At 42.7% G+C, this 16,309-nt stretch overlaps 1 protein-coding gene and 1 non-coding gene across 3 annotated transcripts in view; one reads left to right on the top strand and one right to left on the bottom strand.

The window, feature by feature from the left end:
* Positions 1-16,309, top strand: part of LOC115148678 (homeobox protein PKNOX2) — a 92,284-nt gene that overhangs the window by 29,754 nt on the left and 46,221 nt on the right. For both annotated transcript variants that reach the window (XM_029690776.1, XM_029690775.1), the window contains exon 2: positions 4,064-4,151. The gene's annotated coding sequence lies outside the window, so the exon portion shown is untranslated. The remainder of the gene's footprint in view (positions 1-4,063; positions 4,152-16,309) is intronic.
* On the bottom strand, positions 12,972-13,047 carry trnat-ugu (transfer RNA threonine (anticodon UGU)). Its single transcript has one exon. It is a non-coding gene; the product is annotated as a tRNA-Thr (tRNA).

Genomic DNA, 16,309 nt, shown 5'->3' with positions numbered 1-16,309 from the left:
GTCATAGTATGGATATAGTTAGTATGCCAAAAGTTCCCAGATGTTGTTCTAGAATTCATCAATATATGAAGTATACAGTATCTCACAAAAGTGAGTACACCCCTCACATTTTTGTAAATATTTGAGTATATATTTTCATGTGACAACACTGAAGAAATGACACTTTGCTACAATGTAAAGTAGTGAGTGTACAGCTTGTATAACAGTGTACATTTGCTGTCCCCTCAAAATAACACAACACAAAGCCATTAATGTCTAAACCTCTGGCAACAAAAGTGAGTACACCCCTAAGTGAAAATATCCAAATTGGGCCCAAAGTGTAAATATTTGGTGTGGCTACCATCATTTTCCAGCACTGCCTTAACCCTCTTGGGCATGGAGTTCACCAGAGCTTCACAGGTTGCCACTGGAGTCCTCTTCCACTCCTCCATGACGACATCACGGAGCTGGTGGATGTTAGAGACCTTGCACTCCTCCACCTTCCGTTTGAGGATGCCCCACAGATGCTCAATAGGGTTTAGGTCTGGAGATATGCTTGGCCAGTCCATCACCTTTACCCTCAGCTTCTTTAGCAAGGCAGTGGTCGTCTTGGAGGTGTGTTTGGGGTCGTTATCATGTTGGAATACTGCCCTGTGGCCCAGTCTCCGAAGGGAGGGGATCATGCTCTGCTTCAGTATGTCACAGTACATGTTGGTATTCATGGTTCCCTCAATGAACTGTAGCTCCCCAGTGCCGGCAGCACTCATGCAGCCCCAGACCATGACACTCCCACCACCATGCTTGACTGTAGGCAAGACACACTTGTCTTTGTACTCCTCACCTGGTTGCTGCCACACACGCTTGACACCATCTGAACCAAATAAGTTTATCTTGGTCTCATCAGACCACAGGACATGGTTCCAGTAATCCCTATCATTAGTCTGCTTGTCTTCAGCAAACTGTTTGCACACTTTGTTGTGCATCATCTTTAGAAGAGGTTTCCTTCTGGGACGACAGCCATGCAGACCAATTTGATGCAGTGTGCGGCGTATGGTCTGAGCACTGACAGGCTGACCCCCCACCCCTTCAACCTCTGCAGCAATGCTGGCAGCACTCATACGTCTATTTCCCAAAGACAACCTCTGGATATGACGCTGAGCACGTGCACTCAACTTCTTTGGTCGACCATGGCAAGGCCTGTTCTGAGTGGAACCTGTCCTGTTAAACCCCTGTATGGTCTTGGCCACCGTGCTGCAGCTCAGTTTCAGGGTCTTGGCAATCTTCTCATAGCCCAGGCCATCTTTATGTAGAGCAACAATTATTTTTTTCAGATCCTCAGAGAGTTCTTTGCCATGAGGTGCCATGTTGAACTTCCAGTGACCAGTCAGTATGAGGGAGTATGAGAGCGATGACACCAAATTTAACACACCTGCTCCCCATTCACACCTGAGACCTTGTAACACTAACGAGTCACATGACACTGGGGAGGGAAAATGGCTAATTGGGCCCAATTTGGATATTTTCTCTTAGGGGTGTACTCACTTTTGTTGCCAGAGGTTTAGACATTAATGGCTGTGTGTTGAGTTATTTTGAGGGGACAGCAAATTTACACTGTTATACAAGCTGTACACTCACTACTTTACATTGTAGCAAAGTGTAATTTCTTCAGTGTTGTCACATGAAAAGATATACTCAAATATTTACAAAAATGTGAGGGGTGTACTCACTTTTGTGATATACTGTACATGCAGTGGACACTTTTTCCGTACTTTTAAGGCCCGTAATGCAATTCTTCAGAAATGGGCATGGCTTCACAACGTTTTTTAAATTTGAAGAAAATGTTGGAAAATATGCAGCCGAAGTCCAACGAGAGCTGATACAAATTCATTGCTTTTAGTGATTATGACAAATGTTAACAAAATGTTGAGCAATGTAATGAATAAATTACTTTTCAAATAAGTTACGTTACACGTTATGTTGGCTGACAGCAGTATGTACCGGTATGTTAGCTAGTTACCTAACGTTAGTTGACTACTACTTAAGTACATCGTTCTTGCCAGGCAGTATATTAACTTTATGCTATCTAACTAACTACCCAACGTTTATTGACTTGATTATTCACATCATTCTTAGCTAAGTGGTCATTGTACGTTTCAATGGACATTGTTCATTCTGGCTATCTACTCTGATTTCAGAGCACTCTCGCGCAGAATAACTGATGAATTTACAAATGGCCGGTGTCAGTACACGTCAGCAAAAAAAGCCTAATTAAAATGTTGCCAGCAGCACAGTTACAGGCACTAATGCTCTGGATAACATGAAAACTGCCTAACCAGCTCTGCTAGGGCGAGTAAAATTGTCAGAGTGAGGTGTTCTCTCATTTGTGTCTAGAAGTATCTAGCCAACATTAGCCAGTGGTGTAAAGTACTTAAGTAAAACTACTTTAAAAGTACTACTTAAGTCATTTTGGGGGGTATTTTTACTTTAATTTACTATTTATATTTTTGACAACTTTTACTTCAATACATTCCTAAGAAAATAATGTACTTTTTACTCCATACATTTTCCCTGACACCCAAAATTACATTTTGAATGCTTAGCAGGACAGAAAAATTGTCCAATTCACGCACTTATCAAGAGAACATCCCTGGTCATCCATACTGCCTCTGATCTGGCAGACTCACTAAACACACATATTTAATTTGTAAATTATGTCTGAGTGTTGGAGTGTGCTCCTGACTATCTGTAAATTTAAAAAACAAGAAAATGATTCCGTCTGGTTGGCTTAATATAAGGAATTTGAAATGATTTGTAATTTTACTTTTACTTTTGATACTTAAGTATATTCTAGCAATTACATTTACTTTTGATACTTGAGTATATTTAAAAGCAAATACTTTTAGACTTTTACTCAAGTAGTATTTTACTGGGTGACTCACTTTTACTTGAGTCATTTTCTATTAAGGTATCTTTACTTTTTCTCAAGTATGACAATTGGGCACTTTTTCCACCAGTGCAGTTAGCTTGGTTGCTTGACTATCGTTAAACACTCAGATCAACCCTACTTGGCCAGAGCGTCCAGTGTGCGCTCTGAATTTACGAACGCCCAGAGCGCACTCTGGCACTCTGGATTGAATTCACGAACACACCCAAAATCATAAAATGGTTAGCTAGTCATTTGTTATGCTAACAAGCTAGCAAGAGGTTGCATAGCATCAGCATCAACTTCCGGTAGACAGGCGAAGCTCTAGTAAGCTCAACTGAAATTATACCGTTTGTTTACAGTATACTAAAATGAACTAATAGTATGTGGTATATACTCATTAAGTATGTAGTATACAGTATGTTGGTATGGGTTTTTGAACACAGCTATAGTTCAGCTAGCCAGCTATTTTATGCAAGGGAAAACAAGCTCGGGACAGGATATAGGGTCTGTGCTATCCGGGCTCCTTGGGACGTCCCTACCCCATTGAAGTTGACATTTTAAATGGTTACGTTTAGGGTTAGGTAAGGGTTATGGTTAGGGTAAGGGTAGGGGTTAAGGTTAGGATTAGGTTAGGGACGTCCCACGTATCCCAGATAGCACTTATTCATGATATAGCTGGGCGCACATGCGCACTAGGCTAATTCAGGACATAGATTATAGTTTTTATGCCCTGATATCCGGAGCTGGCGGCGAAATGTTTAATAAAACAATTCAGAGACTGAAACGAAGAAATTAGATGACAAATATTTAAAGAGAGAGAATCGATATACAATTCCGAAGTCAGCTGTAACTGTCAGTAGTAAAACAAAGCTTAAAACGATGTTTGAGTGAAGCTGAATACAGAAAATGAATGGTGATGTCGGTTCTGGACACGGTAGACTGCTTCTCCTCACCACTCTATTCACACCCATTATATGGCGGTATTTTAATGCCAATAATACTGTAAACATAAGAAAACAACCCAGACAACTATCATTGTGAAATTACAACTACTTTTCTGATTTTGCCTTCTTTTGTGTACAGTAAGTGGGATATGTTAAAAATGGACTTTATACATACATGTTTAATCACATAGCAACATTTCCCTGTTTTTTGCAGACTTTGTGTGGAGGACCGGACACTAAGGCGTGGAAGAGCAGACGACAACAACATTGACTGCTGCTGTGTTGCCGAGGGCAAACTAACTGTAAGTTCTCCCATCACCTTTTCACAGTCCTGAAATAGGGAAGTAAGACTTTAAGACTTCTTCACTAGAGTTACAGTTTACATACTGTCTGTTTGTTTACAGCACCATTAAACAAGAGGTGTATTTAGCGAGGGCCTAAGTGTAGTCTTTAGGCATGTGTTTTATACACATACGTATGACTAACTAATGGGGTGTTAACAACATATCTTAGCAGCACATCTGGTACATCTAATACTGTCAAGCTGCTTCTTCAGATCCAACTCCAAGTGTTTTTATCGTTCTATGATGAAGGCTAAGACTAAGAGCACACAATTAAGTGTAACTTTTACCTTAAAAAACTACCATGCAAGAGTAGTTACTGTAAGTCTCTTTGATTGACTCAACTCCGTTGCGGTTCGGTTGACCTAGATCGACATCAATCATTTAAGGCCTCTTCCTAATTCTGCAGACTAAGTTGTATTTCCCAATTTGACTTTTTAAGTTGACTTTACTTCTCGCAAGGAGTTTATTGCCCAAAGTTTGGATGCTGCTTTTCCCCCTTCATGTTTTTAATAGCACTTAGATTCACTCTAAAAACACTATTTGTGTCTTTAATGGTTGAGCTGGCCAGGATGGAATTGACTGGAGTTGATGAGTTCTAAGTGAAGCTGTGGGGAGAGTACGAGACGAGGGCTTTACTGTGACACTATAATGACAGGCAACAGGGAGGTGAACTCATTTTTTTAGTAGGAATAGGATGAGAAGGGGGGGTTGGAGGGCAGAAAGAGAGGGAAGTCTCTTTAATTGAGTGCAAAAGCAGCTGGATATTCCAAGCCATTTCCCGCCACAACAACGGTGCACTGGCACTGCCTGTCTCCATATCCTCCTGGCCCTAATCGCTCCCAGCCGCTGCATCCTCCCTCCCTCCTCTCCTCTCCTGTATGGATTCTTCGGAGCCCTACCGAGGATTGTTTTACACTTAATTTTGTTAGACCTAACGAGATTTCGCTAATTAAATCTCCTCCTGGCTGGAGCCGCCATCTCACCCTGTTGCATGGAGTGTTTGTTTGTATAGATCTTTTTAGACTAATAAACATGTTCATTCCAAAGTCGTGGGGAGAGGAGAGAAGGGTTGTGTTGAGTGGATGAGGCTTGTGTTGCTCCTGCACTTCTGATAATCCTTATAGGTTTTAACCTAGCATTCTGTGTTAGGGAAGTGGCAGCCATCCGCACCAGGTACCACTGTCTCCCCTCAATGGAATGGCATCCATGAGATGATAGTCTCTTATGAACACTGTCCATGGCTACCTAGCTCTTTCCCTTCCTTCACATCATCTTGTTATTGTATCAATGAATGGGCAGCGATCATGCAGCTACAGTATATCATCCTGATAAACACAGCTGTCCACCACAGGAGGCTGCTGAGGGGAGGATGGTTCATAATAATGGCTGGAATGGAGTGAATGGAATGGTATCAAACGCATGGAAATCGTGTGTTTAAGTTCGATAACCATTCCATTTATTGTGTTCCAGCCATCACTATGAACCAGTCCTCCCCAATTACTGTGACACCAACCTCCTGTGCTGTCCACCCAATCCACACCGGTCTGGATGGATTAATGTGAAACCTTTAGACATTGCTATATGCTTTCCCAGTATCATGACCAATGATAGAACAATTCTATGATGGATAGACAGATAAAAATACAAACATTGTCTTCCTCTCTAGGTCCCTTTGTTGTCATTAACAAAGATAAAACTACATGCAATAAAAATGGGTTTCAATAACCAAAATGTCCCTGTATGTCCCAGTGTATAATCTCAAGAAGTCTACCTGCATTGTATCGCTGTGTGTTGTGGGGTTTTAGGGGAAGTGTCACCAGGTGTGGCCAGGTCTAAACATAGGCGATGCCTGGGAGGGGCCCTGCCTGGGAGGGGCCCTGCTATGGTGGATGCCCCCTCAGGAGACACTCCCCGACTATTGTAGGAGCAGACCGCCCGCAATAGACTTGTAGTCTCTCAGCATTCTTGCTAGCCAAAGGCTCCATTGTAACCGCCTCCTTCCTCCATTCTCCCACTCCCTGCCTGCATCCCTCTAACTCCCTCTTGGGTTGGGTTCTATCCAGTCCTCTGCCACCTCTACCCCCATTGTGGAGGGTGTGGGTAGGCTGCTCGGTTCTGGCGGAGGTGCCCCTGGTGAAGGCCTGTGCTTGGTGATCAGGTTTCTGCCACCTGTCGCTCAGCTTAGGGAGGGAGGGGGAGGGAGGGAGCCAGGGGAGATGCCCAGGCATCTGGCACCAAGAGGGGCTCGCCATGTGCCAAGAGTACTGGATCCCAATGTTCTCGATCTTTCATTTCATTCAATTCATTTCATTTCTCCAGTGTGAAGTCCGCTTTCTCATTTCTCCCCTTTTTTATCAAGGAGGACAACATAAATGGTGGTAGGGAATTGTATTGTTAGCTTTAGCATTAGCATGTGGCCAATGACTAGCATCTCAAAGGTAGATGTTAGTTACAGATAATTTAGCATTGTTGGAATCAAAGCTTTGTGTTTTATGTTTAGATGTGTCCTTACAACTGTTTAAGAAATGCCATTAGGACTCACATGAGTTCCTTGTGTACAGTATCCTGTTGACCAAATGGTATCTAACATATGAAGTATCTAACACATGCATAGCAAGGTTAGCATAGCAATTCAGAGATGGAAGCCAACCTCATTAAACAGACTACATCTGAAATGTTCGCTCTCAGATGAAGCAACTAAGGTTATTTTAGGTTGAAGCACCTGACACCTCCCACTGTCTTTACAGACAATTAAATAGTGAGGGCTGCCATTTCCAATCCCACAAGGAAATCCAATGTACAGTGCATTCGGAAAGAATTCAGACCCCTTGACTTTTTCCACATTTTGTTACGTTACAGCCTTATTGTAAAATGTATTAAATTGTTTTTTTCCTCATCAATCTTCACACAATACCCCATAATGACAAAGCAAAAACAGGTTTGTAGAAATTTTAGCAATGAAATATCATATTTACTTAAGTATTCAGACCCTTCACTCAGTACTTTGTTGAAGCACCTTTGGCAGCGATTAAAGCCTCAAGGCTTCTTGGGTATGACGCTACAAGCTTGGCACACCTGTATTTGGGGAGTTTCTCTCATTTTTCTCTGCATATCCTCTCAAGCTCTGTCAGGCTGGATGGGTAGCGTCGCTGCACAGCTATTTTCAGGTCTCTCCAGAGATGTTTGATCAGGTTCAAGTCCGGGCTCTGGTTGGGCCACTCAAGGACATTCCGAGACTTGGCTGTGTGCTTAGGGTCGTTGTCCTGTTCGCCCCAGTCTGAGGTCCTGAGTGCTCTGGAACAGGTTTTCATCAATAATCTCTCTGTACTTTGCTCCATTCATCTTTCCCTCGCTCCTGACTAGTATCCCAGTCCCTGCCGCTAAAAAACAGCATGATGCTGCCACCACCATGCTTCCCCGTAGGGATGGTGCCAGGTTTCCTCCAGACGTGACGCTTGGCATGTAGGCCAAAGAGTTCAATCTTGGTTTCATCAAACCAGATAATCTTGTTTCTCATGGTCTGAGAGTCCTTTAGGTGCCTTTTCAAACTCCAAGCAGGCTGTCATGTGCCTTTTACTGATGAGTGGCTTCAACCTGGCCACTCAACCATAAAGGCCTTATTGGTGGAGTGCTGCAGAGATGGTTGTCCTTCTGGAAGGTTCTACCATCTCCACAGAGGAACTCTGGAGCTCTGTCAGAGTGACCATAGGGTTCTTGGTCATCTCCCTGACCAAGGCCCTTCTCCCCCGATTGCTCAGTTTGGCCGTGCGGCCAGCTCTAGGAAGAGTGTTGGTGGTTCCAAACTTCTTCCATTTAAGATTGATGGAGGCCACTGTGTCCTTGGGGACCTTCAAAGCTGCAGATATTTTTTGGTACCCTTCCCCAGATCTGTGCCTCGACACAATCCTATCTCGGATCTCTACGGACAATTCCTTCGACCTCTTGGCTTGGTTTTTGCTCTGACATGCTGTGAATTGGGGAACCTTATATAGACCGGTGTGTGCCTTTCCAAATGATGTCCAATGAATTGAATTTACCACATGTGGACTCCAATGAAGTTGTAGAAACACCCATTGATGAGGGAAAACTTTTTATTTAATCAATTTTAGACTAATGCTGTAACGTAACAAAATTTGGAAAAAGTCAAGGGGTCTAAATACTTTCCGAATGCACTGTATACCCTAGAGAAAGAAATTGAACCTGCACCTCTGTAAATATCATGCCGTATTAGTGGAGAATCTGTGAAACTGTGAGCCTAGGGTGCCGCCTGGGATAAGGGCATTTTCCTAAGAAATTAAACGATTTAGCTGTCATTTCAATAATGTAACAAAAAAATATCATATTTAGTCAAAACGGAAAAAGAAAACAAATTGACGTACGCCTATAATATATACTCCTGCAACCTTTTTGCCAGGCAATTTCGAGTTCACCCGTATGCCCTTCATCATTAGCGTTAGCAGCACGCTAGCTACCCCTCCATCTCCCATCCCATCGTTCTTGCCATCTCAACCATCATCCCCTAGTGAAACCCCTTCATCTTCTCACTCTGCTAGCTACCCAACCCTGCTCTCGTTTCCCCACCAACCCAGCAACCCTAATTATGTTGATTTAACTTAGCCACAACCCCTTCCTTCCTCCATACCACCATCTGAATGGAAGCTTATTAGTTTGAATATTTTTTTTATTTATTCCCCATTTCTTGGGGCCCCTGTCGGCATATCCAATTACTCTCGCCGCGCGGCTGTAATTGCCTCCATGCCAATGGCCACCAGACAATCGTGCTAAATGAGGTGAGGCCGAGAGGCTGCGAGCCCGACTTCATTAAGAGCCAATGGGATTTTATTGGGGGGACTGAAGACCCAGCTCATCAAAAAGGGACGATGGAAAGAAAACAAAACAGATGGAGAGGAAGAGCCGAAAGACTCTGCAACGTAGCTCGCTACATGCACTTTTTTTACCCTGGTAAGAAAAAAGAAGCAGCAAAACTCTCTATAACTCGAACCTCGCCATCAACTCCTATCCCATCCCTGCAAAACATACATACAAGAGAAAGAGACAAATGTTGGAGCGTTGTTGAAAGATAAGGCAGGCCTGAAGGGTGGAAGGTTTTATAGGAAGTCTTCTAGACTTGTTGTAGTATTTGAATAATAGTAAAATGTTTGTTTTCTTCAGAATGTTTGTATGTCATTGTTGTTAAAATGTATTCTTGGCTTGAATAATGTAGCACTTAACAAAAGAAAAAAAAATGTTCACTTGCAATCATCTACCTCTGGGATGTTAAGCAGATCAATACCAAGTCTAATATTACAGTTTATGTTTTCATCACCTATGTGTACAATAGATACTAACTTATATATTAACTCATTTCAAAAAGAGTACTGGTGAAACTAACAGACATAGATGTTATACCCAGTTAAAGCATTCAAAGTGCTGCACTGAGATTGGGGTAGTATTCATGCTTCTGTGCAGTGTGGGATATGGCAGTGCTTGATGCACTCAGAAACAAGGAAAGTACTCAACTCAGTAAGAGGGCATGCAAGTGCTACAAGAATAGCTTTTTCAGCAGCAATGAATGGAGTAGAGATGAGTGAGAGCCAATCACTGCCGATATACAGCAATGTGATGCATCATGTGTTGAGATGTTTTCCAACCCAGACATGTACAGTATACAGTATGTATGTGGTAGTGATGCCCATGCAATAGATATGAACATGCCCTCGTCTGCCCTTGGTATGCATGTGAAGCTGGTCCACCATTTTGGAGAACCCCTATAGGAATAGCTACATTGCAGCTTGCAGTTGAGGATCAGTTGCCCATACTTTAATCATCTGCACCATCTTAATGCCGCTACAGTTGTCCTGCTGTGGGATTCAGCTCAATGTGCCTTTTGACTCCTCTGTAAGAGGGTCCTGCCAAAATCTATTACACAGCGAATAGTGTTCACCTACAGGAGCATTTAGACCCAGTGTGTAATGTATACTGTGTACTGAACATTAGCTTCTAATCTGACTTTGCTCCATTCTGTCGCCATTAAGTCCATTCACATTAAGTGAGAAATTGTGATTTGCACAAAAGACAACCCAATTACAAGATGCATCTGTTTCATCCTCAAAAGACAATTGAACATTTCAATGTTTCAAATCAAATTGTATTTGTCACATGCACCGAATAGAACAGGTGTAGACCTTACTGTGAAATGCTTACTTACAAGCCCTTAACCAACAATGCAGTTTTAAGAAAATAGGATTAAGAAAAGATTTACTACATCAACACAAGACAGTGTACTCAGTGTGTGTGTACCCAGTGTTTGTTGTGGGTGGTTGTAGGCCTGGAGCCGATTGACGCCTGGCCCTGGTAGTAACAGCTGTCCTCCAGCTGCCAGAATCTCCCGCTTGGAGGAAAACAGACCCAAACCTCCAGGGTCAGTGCTGTGGTATGGAGGTCTCCACGGCAACCGGAGGAGGATCTAGAGCCCTGAGAACAATCCTGCCACTGAGAGGAGAGTTGCGCTCCAGCTCGCCTCTGAGCTCAACACAGGGGAATGCGACTCTCCCCGAGTGGGGAGACGGAGAGAGGGAGAAAGAGTGAGAGCTGAATAGGAAGGAGGGATTGAGAGATAGGGAGAGCAAGGAGGAAAAGAGGATGAGGAGAGGAGGGAGGGAGGGGTGAGAGAGAGGCTTGGTTTTAGCCCGGCCAAAACAGCGGTTGTCATGTTAACCCAACCCCCTCCTCCTCCTTCCCACCCTTCCTTCTCTCTTTCTCTCTCTCTTCAACCCCCACCTAGCTCAGGCATTCCCCACAAGCAGTGAGGCAGTGTTTGAATGACTGAAACACTATATGCAGAACGTAATTTTTTTAACTTATTGGGTGCCGGCTTGTATACGACACTCTGACCAGTGGTGATTAGAACAAAAACCTGATCCCTTTGCCAGAACGTATTTTTGTTATGTTAAACACTGCACTGAGCAAGCTCTATTCCAAGAAAAGTCATGCTCTTTCATAATACGTTGTAGTTCAATAAACATAGCTTTTTATGTAAGTACGTTTATTTTGTTTGAATTCAGCTGGTTGAGATAAGTTTGTTGCTCTAACAGTTACACTGTAGTCTCAAACTGCAGACCACATCCAAGTTATTTACACTGTGGTAGGCAATGGCCATCAACCTGTGAATTTGAGTCTATGTTTGTGGTCATACAAAAACCTTAGAATAAAACTTCCACACACCATCCTTCTATACAAAATCTCTAAGTAGGGTTTTGTTTAATAGAGCTAAGATTCAAATCAGCAGAGGAGACAATAGAAACAGTAACAGAAAGAGTAACAGGTGTTAACCAAGATGCGGTGCCACTTGAGCCACTGTATCTGCTGATCAGGGCTTCACTTTAACGGGAAGGAGAAACACTTGGCCTGGACATTCTGATAATCATAAATCAGTTTAAGACAAAAGGAAATTGCGAATCCAATCGTCTATTGTTATGGTACATGAACAATTGTCAGAAGATTATTGTTCTGTTCTAAATGAAGAGGCCCTCACGCTTCACCTGCAGCTCGATATGGAAAGTAAGACACACAAACAACACTTGATTTAGACGAGGGGAACAGAATGCTTGTTATTTACCTTAAGGTCACCACTTTTGACTAAATGGTGACAGAAATTCACAAAGAATGGAGGGGTTTCTATGGTAACAGGCTCCCTGCAAAAAGGTCACCGTCAGAGGCAGCCTCAGAAAGACAACAGGATTATGGGGGATTTGGAGGGAGAATAAAATCAGTTTTATTCTGTCCTTTTTTTGTATAAATACATTTCTTCTATAGAATATCTGAACGATGATAAAAACATTGGATTTGAATAGTGCAATTACATGGCTCCAAACGGCAAGGGCCTCTCTTTTTTATTATGATTTCTTTATTTTCTTTTGATGTCAGAATTGAAAAGGGAGTGTGGTCGGCAGTCGCCCGACGCCCAAGCTTTGTGCTCGCCGCTGATACATACCCGCCTTGCCCCCTCAATCACTGCCGGCTCCTTTCGCTCCCCTCCCTCTCAAGTCATTTTAATTAAGTCAGTCTCGCTGGCGTGGCTGGCAAAGATAATTGGAGAGGGTTTTGGATGCCATTTACTCTAAATGTCGCCTGTTTCTTCCCTTTCTTTTCGGTCTGTCTCGGTCTGCCTCTCCCCCCATCTTCTGGCATGGAGGCTGATCTGCCCCCCCTCTTTCATTTCCATCTTATATTCAAACGTGAAATATGGATCAACCTCGTCTGTGTGGTGTGTGGCACGCCACTGAGAAGTTCCTGTGAATTGGGCCGATGGTGCAATTGATTTGAAATGGCAAATCAAGTGATGGCAATTTCTTTGAAATGAGGGGATCCTTTTGAACTTTTTGAAAAAATGATTATTTTCTCACTGTCAAGAATAATGAAAATGTATAGGGAAGACATATACACACTATATTAAAAATATCTTAAGGATAACTAACATAGATTATGCTTTAAGCAATGCTTTGATGATCTGGAAGTGAAGCAATTGTATGTTGTTTCTCAACATCATTTCACATTGCTTCCATATGGAGAGAATGATGATCCCCCAAGTTCTAGTCAAGAGTATAGACCCATTTCTCAGCCTCATTGTTAAAAGACATCAGAAAGGGGCTTGTTTACATTGGATTGAATACAACTTACATTTACATTTTAGTTGACACTCTTATCCAGAGCGACTTACAGTAGTGAATGCATACATTTCATACAATTTCATACATTTCATAATTTTTTTTCTGTGCTGGCCCCCCGTGGGAATCGAACCCACAACCCTGGTGTTACAAACACCATGCTCTACCAACTGAGCTACAGGGAAGGCTTCAGATGCAGCTTCTCCCTTACAGAAAAAACATTATTTCACATGTGGAAAATTCATTTAATGTGAATTTCACCTGATTTCACGTTAAATCAATCAATGTGAAATCAGGTGAATACATCTGTTTTTGGAACACTTCACATGTGATTCACGTTTTCACTTGTATTTTCTATCACATTAACTTCACATAAGATCATGTGATCAAATGGAAAGATGTTTTTTTGGAACACCTCCCATGTGTTCACGTGAAATGCATGTTTTTTCTGCAAGGGCTGCAAGTTAACAAATACATAGTCAGATGGTTAGCGCCTACAACATGGCAGCTGTCATCGGAGGATTGATTAGCTAGCAAGATAGCGAGGCAAGGTAAAATATCACCAATAGAACTAGAATAATATACTTATTGAGCATAGCTATACCCATCAGTCTTGTGTGTTTTCATGGTCATCATTCACTCACTGTTAAGTTTGTCAAGTTCCCGACATCAGTATATAGCTATACTGCTACAGGGCTTTTGATGTGAGGATACGCGTGCATCCCTTGAACGTGATGTTTGCTTGTGAACAGAAAATGTCTCTATGTGCAGTATAATTTAGATTGAGACTGCAAAATGAAGTGTAGCAACTTTGTGAAGAATCTGTCGAATAATTTTTATAATAATACTGTCAAATTCTTTCAAGTTATTTGTGTTGTGGTGCGTGCATGAGTTTTGAGAGTTCAGGAATCTAGCAATGAGTGATATGTGCAACACTCTAAAAGTGTTAACTGTGTGCAATGTGCCCATGAGTATTAACGTCACACTTTCTGACATTTGCAGTGTTCACTTATGTGAGTGATAAATATAATACTACATTTACACTACATGTATGAACCCTACGACATATAATGTGGCGTATGAAGTATGTTGTACTTGAGTGTTTAGTGTGTGCAGTGTGTGGCATGTGCGGTGTGTGTGAGTGTTAAGTGTGCGGGGACTCCTCCAGGCAGGCCCCCTATCAATCACAAAGGGCCGGGCCTGTTGCTAAAATGGGTCTGCAGTGGGCCACCCATCCAGCCTTGCCGCTCGGGGGAGATCCAATGTCCTCAGCGCTCTAATGCACTCCAGATGTCCTTTTGGCTGGGGCTGATTTTTCCATGTGGTCTATATTAAAGGGAACTTTATTTAATATAACAGGCTTTTAAAATGCTACATTTGTGCACAATTTCTACTTAAAATATCAAAGGGACTTGTTGATGCACCTGCAGCAACTTGCCTGTTCAGTTCTAATCGCTGGCTCCTGATAGCTGTGCATTTTCTATTTTTTCCCATTTTAAAACAGCATTGGTAATACTGAGTCCCCAATGTCTCTGTTCTCTCTGGTGTTGGCTGCTCTCTCCTCTCTCTCTTTATCTCCATCTGGCTCCTTTCATCTCTTACCTTCTCTCTCTTTCTTAATCTACTTGTGTCTCTTCCTTTCTCACACTCCCTTTCTCTCTTTTTCTCTAGTTCTGGCTTTCTCACTCCCCCTCTCTCCCTCATCACCCCACACAAGCTCCCCTCCGCTCCCTGTGGCATTTGAGAGAGGAAATGTAATATTGGATTGTTTGGTGTTTCCAAGGATTCCATTCGGCTGGGCTCCTTCCCCGACACAAAGACAAACATCAGCTGTCGGTGCCAAGAGCAGCAAACACCAGCGTCTCCCTCATTATTCGCCCCTCTCATTTCAGAGCTCTGGCCTACTTTTTATTGTCTCTTTCTTCCCCACTGCCTGGTTTGTGTTCTAGATGGCTCTCCATGCTCTCCAAGTGCCCCTGTCACTGTTTTCTTTCTTCAACTTTATGGCATACCCACTGTGATCGTTTGAATTGTGTTTTTTTTTGTTGGTATCAGCAAGTGATATCGTAATTACCAGGCCCTTGGGAATGGTTGGGGACAGTTATCAGATTTCCATTTTACAGAAAAAGTACATCTTGATTAAGAGAGAAAATGAGGGGAGAGGTTCATTGTTGCAGGGAATGAAACTGTATATATGGATAATAGTTGTTCACTTTTCAGTCATTTTGAAGGGAGCATGCATGAACTGGATCTCAATTAGCTAGCATATTCAGTAGCTTAGCTATCTTTCAGACAGTTTTTAGACTTTGTGGACCAATCTCTCATTAAGCTCAACCAAGCATTGTTTACCCTTCGGTTTCCTCATGGGTCCAACCACACGTTGCCTACGAACACCCTTATGGGGTGAAGGTGTTTCTCCCTACCGCCTCCACACATGTCATCCACCTTGCCCTGGTTCCTCCACCTGCTATAATAGTCTGACCCCCCTCGGCGGCTCATCCAGACCCTGACGAGGGGGCCTCAAACCCTCTCCACCAGGAATCTGCTGACAATCAAAGCTGCGCATCCCAACCATTCTACCTCCTCTACATCCCCCCACACACCTGATAATCCCTCCACTCATTAGCCCCCCGCCGCTCTCCTCAAATATTCCCCGTCGCTTGTCCTTTGTAGGGGGGAGGGATAGAGGGATGGAAGGAGGATAGAGAGATGGAATCCTCTGCATGCAGATGACTAGGTGCTCTTAATCTTCCCCTCCACTGCCACATGCCTGCCAATACCTCTACACAATGTGCCTTCACCCTCCGGTGGTACCAAGCAGGGCATGGCATGGCATGGCACTGGCCGTTCATTTAACTCATGTCAACCTTGATTTTGTATAATTTCCGACAGGAGTTTTGAAAGTACTGCTCAAGGCAAAACGGGTCCCAGAAAATTGTGCACAATTGTGTACTACATCATCCATTTTGTAGAATATGTTACTGCTGATGTGTTACAAATTCCAATTCGTATTGTACAATATCTTATGAATTTGTAAGTGCTTAAGATCCCAGACTGATTTTTTTTAAGCCAGTGGATGAGCCGAGGTGTTGGGAAAACAGCAATTTTTATCGTGAATAAAAAAGTGAAACAAGTGAAACCTAGGAGACCCCTTCCATAGACTTACACACTAGTTATGACAACTTCCAGAGGACTTCCTCCAAACTATCAGAGCTCTTGCAGCTTGAACTGACACGTTGTCCACCCAATCAAAAGGTCAGAGAATTAATCTTGTACTGAAAGCATAAGCTACAGCTAGCACTGCAGTGCATAACATGTGGTGAGTAGTTGACAAAAAGAGTGAAAAATACAATAGTTGAACATTTTTGAACAAATTAAAGACAGAGAGAGCTAACTATGTTTCGTAGCATGTATATTTTTTACTTTCACTTTCACTTACTTAGCTAACTA

The sequence above is a fragment of the Salmo trutta genome, chromosome 15 (genome assembly GCF_901001165.1).
Source record: "Salmo trutta chromosome 15, fSalTru1.1, whole genome shotgun sequence".
Lineage (NCBI taxonomy): Eukaryota > Metazoa > Chordata > Actinopteri > Salmoniformes > Salmonidae > Salmo > Salmo trutta.
The sequence above is the reverse complement of the archived record's forward strand: the minus strand, read 5'-3'. Positions and strand labels throughout refer to the sequence as shown.